The 9,636-nt window shown below is 39.8% G+C and overlaps 1 non-coding gene across 1 annotated transcript; it reads left to right on the top strand.

Annotated features, from left to right (window-relative positions):
• Positions 1 to 1,807: 1,807 nt before the first annotated feature.
• Positions 1,808 to 7,060, top strand: LOC110518543 (uncharacterized). Its single transcript, XR_016493637.1, has 2 exons — positions 1,808 to 1,952; positions 6,006 to 7,060. It is a non-coding gene; the product is annotated as an uncharacterized LOC110518543 (transcript).
• The last annotated feature ends 2,576 nt before the right edge of the window (positions 7,061 to 9,636 follow it).

The raw sequence follows: 9,636 nt of genomic DNA, 5'->3' as shown, positions 1-9,636 counted from the left end.
TGGCACCATTTATTTGGTAAAGCATGGTGGTGGTGGCAGCATCATGCTGTGGAAATGTTTTTCAGCAGCAGGGACTGGGAGACTAGTCAGGATTGAGGGAAAGATGAACAGATCAAAGTACAGAGAGATCCTTGATGAAAACCTGCTCCAGAGCGCTCAGGACCTCAGACTTGGCTGAAGGTTCACCTTCTAACAGGACAATAACCCTAAGCACCTAGCCAAGACAATGCAGGAGTGGCTTCGAGACAAGTCTCTGAATGACCTTGAGTGGCCCAGCCAGAGCTCAGACTTAAACCCGATCGAACTTCTCTTGCGAGAAACTATCCAAATACAGGTGTGCCAAGCTTGTGGTTTCATACCCAAGAAGACTCGATGCTTTAATCACTAGGTGCTTAAACAAAGTACTGAGGAAAGAGTCTGAATAGTTATGTAAATGTAATATTTCCATTTCATTTTTTTTTTTTTTTTATCAGCAAACATTTCTAAAAACCTGCTTTTGCTTTGTCATTATGGATATTGTGTGTAGATTGATGAGGAAAAATACATTTGTATCAATTTTAGAATAAGGCTGTAATGTAACAAAATGTAAAAAATGTCAAGGAGTCTGAATACTTTCCGAATGCACTGTATCTGATAGACTCTCTCAAATCCAGGTTCAGTCACTGTTGGTTTTTCATGGAGGTGATTTCAGGTTCAACTCTGAGTAGAAGGTTGGTGATGAAGTTTGCTGACTTTTTATTAGATGTCGAACACATGTCGGGCAGCACAGTAGCAAGCCGCTCCCCTGCCTGGCACAATAATAGGTAACACCTGGCTGTGTGCTCGACGAACTGCAGGTCCTCTGGAAACAGGCATTACATTAATCAGAGCCTAATATCAATTTCAGACAGAAGATATAAGGCCATGTTTATATGACCCGCTTTCAAACAGCCGTTTATTGACCATTTTCTTGCCCTTTCATACATATCAGTGGGTAACTGGTAAATTGCGAGCGGTGGCGGGTGTTATTAAACTATGGGGGCTGTTTGCATTTCAAACTAGGGAAGTGTTAAACAGTGGACGTGCTGCTGAATTTACGTAACAAAAATGCAGAGAACCGTTCACACAGCCCGGATACCTGTATTTTGGTTACAAGGTCTGTGAAAATGCAGGAATCATGACTAGGTCTTTAGGTGGGTTTTAATTTGCCATGCTTTTTTCCCCCTACCCCTTTTAGATATAACAAAAAGAAGCAAGCATGGTAAAGAAATGGACATTAAAAGTTCTCTCATCCGAACCTCCACTACCACCAGAACGCAAAAGCCATGTACACTATTACGTCCTCCACTTCCGTCCACACAAAGTTTATTGACTGCGAGAGAGAGGCCCAAGTCTGACTTGAACTGTGGTGCAGTACAGGTGCCCTGTGGTAGGGAACATGTTCAGTGCTCTAAATTCATGGACATAGCATCGTTCTCTATAGTCACGATAAAAAGGTCCCATAGTCAATAGTTGTTACAGTATGTGGGACAAGTTGCAAGACTAATGCATTCCTAAGTAGAGATGCTGCCTATCTAGTTGAATCACATTCATCTTCTTTAGTGTCCTCAACCTCAGCTACCCCCCTGGGCCATGTCATGTTATGTTCACAACACATCACTCATTTGCTTCCTTTTTTTTGCATATCGGGCACATTTCAGTATCTGCTCTCTCTGTATCCAAACCCTAATGGAGCGAACTGGCATCAGTCCATTTACTACGTGATTATCGTGACGTAAGACGTGCCCAGTTGCCTCTGCGTCCGTGACAATGGGACCATATCACTTTTAGGGACCTGGTAGTATAAAAAGCCAGAGAGAAGTCCGGGCTCTGCCACACAGACAGCGGGAAACCGCTGAAGACCGACTGGGAGAGAGATGGGGAAGTTTGTACTGTTAACCTGTCTGGCCTTTCTGCCATTGGTTCTCATTGAGGTAGGTGATGCTGTGTACTGTACTCTGTCTTTGTTCCCCTTTAAAGGCACTGGTTGGCACACAGATTCAAGCAAGGTTATTCTATTACGTAGTACAATCTGGAATTTGTCTCTTTTAAATTGGTGTTTGCTGTAGCTAAACATAATAGTTTTAAATTCACTTTGACTCTGCTTATTTAAAAGATAGCAAACAAAAGTGAGCTGTCCACAAGCAGTTTCTTTGCTTCGTCAAATTAGTTCTGTTTTCATTTTCAAATCACAGTGAAGGGAACAGTATTATATTACAAACCCAAATGTAATATATATAATAATAATAATAATAATATATACCATTTAGTAGATGTCTTTATCCAAAGCGACTTACAGTGATGCGTGCATACATTTTACGTATGGTTGGTCCCAGGATTCAAACCCACAATCCTGGTCTGGCAAGCGCCGTGCTGTACCTACTGAGGTCCCGTAGACCGATGTGTTTAGTAACCTAAAATGCATTATTATAGGTAATGTAGACAAATTACATGATAGGATAGCATTAATATATACTTGGTCTTACTAACTATACTCAGTCAATGCCATCAGTGACAGTGATAAGAAATACACCAGGTTTTTTTGGGGCATTTTCATACTATACATAATTAGATTATTTGCGTTATCTCACTTCCTTTTGTAAAGTCTTATATGATTGTAACAGCTATCAATTGAAACCAACTGCAGTCCGCATGTAAATAGACATGACAATATTAATCAGTTGATATGATATCGTAACAATACCATATGTAGGCTGCTTAATGATCTGGGTTGCAGTAAACGTGTTCAACCCAGAGCTAGAGAGCGCAGAAAAAGGACATAGATCCTCTGGGCACTAGTGCTTGTTCTGTTATTTATCTAATGAACAGTGTTTGATCACTACAGCGTTAATCTGAGTGTTCAAAACATTATGAACACCTGCTCTTTCAATGACAGACTGACCAAGTGAAACCAGGTGAACGCTATGATTCCTTATTGATGTCACTTGTTAAATCCACCCTAATCAGCGTAAATGAAGGGGAGGAGACAGGTTAAAGAAGGATTTTTTTATTGTGTGTGTGCCATTCAGAGGGTGAATGGGCAAGACAGAAGATTTAACTGCCTTTGAACGGGGTATGGTAGTAGGTGTCAGGCGCACCGGTTTGTGTCTAGAACTGCAATGCTGCTGGGATTTTCCACGCTCAACAGTTTCCCGTATGTATCAAGAATGGTCCACCACCTAAAGGACATCCAGCCAACTTGACACAACTGTGGCAAGCATTGGAGTCAAGGTGGTCCAGCATAGCATCCCGTGGAACGCTTTTGACTCCTTGTAGAGGTGCTTTGAGTGTTCAAATAGGATGAAGTGCTATTTATAACCAACCAAGGCAACAATTCCCTGTCACCAATCTCTCCTCTCCCTCCGGGGCGGCAGGTAGCCTAGCAGTTATAAGAGCGTTGGGCCAGTATGCGAAAGGTCACTGGTTTGAATCCATGAGTTGACTGTGTGAAAGATCTGTTGATGTGCCCTTGACTCTAATTGCTCCTGTAAGTCGCTCGGGATAGGAGCGTCTGCTAAATGACAAACATGTAAATGTGTCTATGATTGTGTATGGGAAAGCTCAGGTGAGAGGAGATGAAGAGATAGGACTAATCTGTAAAAACAAAACAGACTGCTAGATTAGACCAGATGAAAGGCAGAGGAGAGAGTGAACACTTATGTAACACTGAGAGTACAGACTGCAACTGTCAACCAATGCGAACCGGAGCCAAATGCAAAGTAAGTGTGGCTGGTGCAGTCAGGTAGGGTCATGGGTGGTTGACCTTTGGTGGCATAGCAGTGAGTCATTGTCGACCACTCGGAGACAGAGTGTGGGAGGACTTTATCTCAGCCATCAGACAATTGGAGCCAATCCTCGGCTAAAGGCCGCTATAAACACAGCGATGGTGGGTCGTTTTCACATCTATTTCTTTATACTTTGCGTGGCTCAAATTTTGGAACGAACCTCTGTAGTGTGAAGTGTGTAGCGGCCTTAACACAGTCCAGTCTGTCCAGTCCCCAACCACCTCTCACACATCACCATAATGGATACTTACTGTGGGAATGTGCTTTTTATCAATGCATCTTTGCTTGAAATGAATTGGCATGATAATTAATGACGTAGATATGAAATGACAAATTATAATTTAATATTGGCCATGAAGTTATTTTTTTATTTTTTATTATTATTTCCCCTTTATTTAACCAGGTAGGCCAGTTGAGAACAAGTTCTCATTAACAAATGCGACCTGGCCAAGATAAAGCAAAGCGGTGCGACAAAAACAACAACACACATGGGATAAACAAACGTACAGTCAGTTATGCCTGTGATCATATGACGACTGACATTACATTTAGATCCATGACCATTTATGCATCATGACATAGTTCATATAAGGGCGCTATAGTAGGGCACCTCAATTAGCTTATTGCTCGTTGCTTGTGTCATAAATTACAATGACATGATATACATTGCCTTCAAAATGTATTCATACCACTTGAATTATTCCACATTTTGTTGTGTTACAGTCTGAATTCAAAATTGATTTAATAGATTTGTTTCTCACCCGTCTATACACAATACCCGATAATGACAAAGTGAAAATATGTTTAAAATTAAATATATAAATATCTCATTTACATAAGTAGTCACACCACTGAGTCAATACATGTTAGAATCACCTTTGGCAGCGATTACAACTGTGAGTCTTTCTGGGCATGTCTCTAAGAGCTTTGCACACCTTGGATTGTACAATATTTGCACATTATTCTTTTAAAAATTCTTCAAGCTCTGTCAAATTGGTTGTTGATCATTACTAGACAGCAATTTTCAAGTCTTGCCATAGATTTTCAAGCCGATTTAAGTCAAAACTGTAACCTGCCCACTCAGGAACATTCAATGTCATCATGGTAAGCTACTCCAGTGTAGATTTGGCCTTGTGTTTTAGGTTATTGACCTGCTGAAAGATGAATTTGTCTATCAGTGTCTGTTGAAAAGCAGACTAAACCAGGTTTTCCTTTAGGATTTTGCCTGTGCTTAGCTCTACTCCGTTTCTTTTTATCCTAAAAACTTCCCTAGTCCTTGCAGACGACAAGCATACCCATAACAGGACGCAGCCACCACCACGCTTGAAAATATGAAGAGTGGTACTCAGTGATGTGTTGTGTTGGATTAGCCCCAAACAGAACGCTTTGTATTCAGGGCATGAAGTTCATAGCAGTTTAACTTCAGTTCCTCATTGTAAACAGGATGCATATTTTGGAATATTTTTTATTCTGTACAGGCTTCCTTCTTTTCACTCTGTAATTTAAGTTAGTATTGTGGAGTAACTACAATGTTGTTGTCCATCCTTAGTTATCTCCTATCACAGCCTGTCAAACTCTGTAACTGTTTTAAAGTCACCATTGGCCTCATGTTGAAATCCCTGAGCGGTTTCATTCCCTTTCGGCAACTGAGTTAGGAAGGACGTCTGTATCTTTGTAGTGACTGGGTGTATTGATACACCATCCAAAGTGTAACTCATAACTTCACAATGATCAAAGGGATATTCAGTGTCTGCTTTTTTATTTTTTACCCATCTACCAATAGGTGCCCTTCCTTGCGAGGCATTGGAAAATCTGGTCTTTGTGGTTAAATCTGTGTTTGAAATTCACTGCTCAACTGAGGGACCTTACATATAATTATGTGTGGGGTACAGAGATTAGGTAGTCATTAAAAAATCATGTTAAACACTATTATTGCACACAGAGTGAGTCCATGTACTTATTATGTGACTTGTTGAGCAAATGTTTACTCCTGAACATATTTAGACTCGCCACAACAAAGGGGTTGAATACTTTTGAAAAAAATGGTATCGTTTGTAGGCTAGTGACACAAAATCACAATTGAATAAATTTTAAATTCAGAATGTAACACAACAAAATGTGGAAAAAGTCAAGGGGGTGTGAATACTTTCTGATGGCACTTTAGCTATATCTGATTTATCTTTTTCCTCTGATCTTTGACAGGCTACCAACATAGCTACCAGCACAGCTGTTATCCCCACAAACAGTACGACAGTACCAGCAACTATCTCCTCAAACCCAGTCAGCAACCAACCCTTAACAAACACCACGTTTCCAAACAATTCCTCCATGATGACAACCTCCAATAACAACATCAGCATTAATGTCACCATTGAACCTCCGACCACACCTGTCTCCAACCATACAACTACGGCCGCTAGAACCCTGGGCCCACAGTCCACACACTCTACTCAAGTCACTTACATCACCACCACCGCAACCACCGCAACCACCGCAACCACCCAAACCCCCACAACCCTGGAGTCCCTGCAGACCACGGAGTACAACGCAGCAAACCAAACCAACATAACTGCTACCAGCCATATGTCACCAACACCCGATGGAGGTACATCAGCCCTGCTGGGCTCTTGCAGTCTCCTTCTGGGGCCCCTGATCTCCATAATGATCCAAATGGTATATGACTAAGAACACAGCCCTGCGGAAACACTTTACTGGCCCATGTTTCCCGTTTCCTTCTACAGATCTTGACCTATGAAAATGCACTCTAAAAGAGTACATTACTTCACATTAATTCACTAAGAACTGTGTGCAGTTTCACAGGTGCAGGCTTCGTAACAATGAAGAATAATCATGGAAAATGAATAATAACAATGAATAATAATAATGAATGATAATTACGGAGTTGCTATATAAAAAGTGGAAATTGTAGTAGGTGAGCTGTGTATACTATTTGTTAGGCATGGGCATGTACCTTGCTAATGTCACACACCTTGCATTTATTGTATGAAGGAGCTATGAAGTGCTTTGGGACCGAGAAAGACAGATCGAAATGACGAGCACTGAGCCCCACCCCCCGATTCACCACTGCCAATGACTGGTGCCCCCCACCATGAATATTTATATCACCCATACGCAATATTCCCGAAAACATAATCAGGAGCACAAGCTACAAACATTCTTACAATTGACATACACATAGAACATGTGAAACGTTTGATTGTATTGTAGCTGTGAATAAAAAACATACTTGTAAAGTAGTACCATTGTACTGTATTGTATTACCATTGTATTGTAGTACTTAAAAATATATATATATTTTAATTTTGTCCTATATATGGGGTAAAAAAACTAATTGCATTTAAAGGGTACAGCAACATTTGAAATATGGTTATATGACAAAAAGTGATTTATCCATTGATCTTGGGAGACAATGACCAAAAAATATTGCTTAGTTTTCTTCATTTACTTACCCCACAGCCAGCATTAGCATCGCTGTTAGTGAAATACTGGTAGTGGTAGGGCCTATGGCAGGATGCCTCAAAAAGCATGCCTAAATCCTCAAAGTCACTTCAAACCAAATGTTATATCAACACGAATAACATAACAAGTAGCACATATATAATATTGGATGAATTTATAGAAATGTGTGTATTTCTATAACATTTCCCTTAGAATAACCAACAATCTGAAAATACACACAATCACAGCACTATGTGTACATTTAGAGGGAAGCTGGTTTTTGTATTACAGTTCTACCTAGTATTCATACCACTGACAGACTATTTGAGCTGTTTTGACTGCAACTAAGCATATATGTAAGGTCATTTGGATTTGGTACCAATTATACCATAGGCGAATATATAAGGTGCTCCATCTCTGCAGGTGATCTGTCTGGTTAAAATTACTGATGTAGATCCCCCTCCACCCTCTGATAATAGGTATAACTTAATATCATGATTCTAGAGAAACCCAGATTAAAATAAAATCTTGTTTTTAGATTTGCCCTAGAATAACTATGGGTTGGTTGTTTACCGACCGTGCGTAATGATGGGCCCTCGAGCGCCAGAGTGGGGGAGCGGGAGCAGGCGTGACAGCCTTAGACTGTTGACAACATGTAAACATTTTCTGTCTCCAAAGGTTTATTGAAAACATACAAATATTTGCACAATGAGAACTTGTCTCTCAAATAAATCGGTACAGTTGTTGGTTAGCTAGCTAGCTAATTTTTGACATGACATCAGCCAAAACACCTCATAACAACACATGGTATCAATAACAAGATACAAGGAGCTGAAACGAGCCACCGACGATTCCCACAAGGCAGCTTCTTGTCATTGTTGCTAGCTATCTGACCGTTTAGAATCATAACAACACACACCTTCCGGCCACATCGATTTGGACTCATCATTATTGTGAAGTTTTCAGCCAACCCAACTATATAGCTCTCTGTGTAGATTTACATTGTATCTGAGTTCTGTTTTGCATTTCTATCAAGTATTTATACCATTGGCAGACTTTGTATACCATTGGCAGATTTGCACATAAATCTAAATGTATTGGTCACATACACGTGTTTAGCAGATATTATTGCGGGTGTAGCGAAATGCTTGTGCTTCTAGTTCTGACAGTGCAGCAATATCTAACAAGTAATATCTAACAATTTCACAACATATACCCAATACACACAAATCTAAGTAAGGAATGGAATTAAGAATGCATAAATATATGGATGAGCAATGTCAGAGCGGCATAGACTAAGATACAGTAGAATAGTATGGAATACAGTATATACATGAGTAATGCAAGATATGTAAACATTATTAAAGTTACATTATTATAGTGACTAGTGTTCCATTTATTAAAGTGGCCAATGATTTAAAGTCTGTGTATACAGGCAGCAGCCTCAAATGTGCTAGTGATGGCTATTTAAAGTCTGATGGCCTTGAGATAGAAGCTGTTTTTCAGTCTCTTGTTCCCAACTTTGGTGCACCTGTACTGACCTCGCCTTCTGGATGATAGCGGGGTGAACAGGCAGTGGCTCAGGTGGTTGTTATCCTGGCATCAAAATGACCCCAAATGACTTGTATTTTGAATAAGTCCATATTGATAAAGAAACACTGTGCCATAACTTATATCTATTACGAAGAAGTTGATTGACAAAGTCATGAAAAAAATCTAAGAATTGAATAAACCACCTTTGGACTATGACCAAAACTGTGCCTCTGGAGTCAGACTGACCCCAGTCAGCAGTCGTAACTGATGATTAACTAGCAATACAAACACAACACAAACTCAAACAAAATGCTTATTAGGAGGACAGGCCCAATTCAAGAGAACATGAAATGACATAGTTACACTATGAATTGTGAAATAAAACAACTATTTAAAAAAGTATAGAATATGTTTATTATTTTCCAATAAAAGAATAAATGAAAAAAGACAGCAATACAAACCTTGACATTGGGATGGCCAATTTACAGGACAAAACAAAACTTAACTCACACATACACAAAATAAAACTAAATCCTATTAGGTGGTGCATGTATAAGAAGACAGCATATAGTCATTACAAGCAGTGTAGTTAAGCCCAAAATAAATATTGAGTGGAGTACAGCACAGAGTAGCAGCAGATCGTCAACCCAGTTATGAAGCGCGACTAGACCATTTATCCAGTATCGGCTGCCATATTTTGTAAAACATTGGACTTCTATTGGAGGTATTGTATTGAATATTTTCCATATGTATTACATTCCCTAAATCCTGTAACCACATTTCAAAGGTAGGTACAGTCTCCAGTTTCCAAAATTGCAATATGAGCCTTTTGGCTAATAGA

This window comes from Oncorhynchus mykiss, chromosome 30, assembly GCF_057628025.1.
Source record: "Oncorhynchus mykiss isolate SJ-2025 chromosome 30, ASM5762802v1, whole genome shotgun sequence".
NCBI classification, from domain to species: Eukaryota; Metazoa; Chordata; class Actinopteri; order Salmoniformes; family Salmonidae; genus Oncorhynchus; species Oncorhynchus mykiss.
Note: the sequence above shows the minus strand (reverse complement) of the source record. Positions and strands in the feature narration are given on the sequence as shown.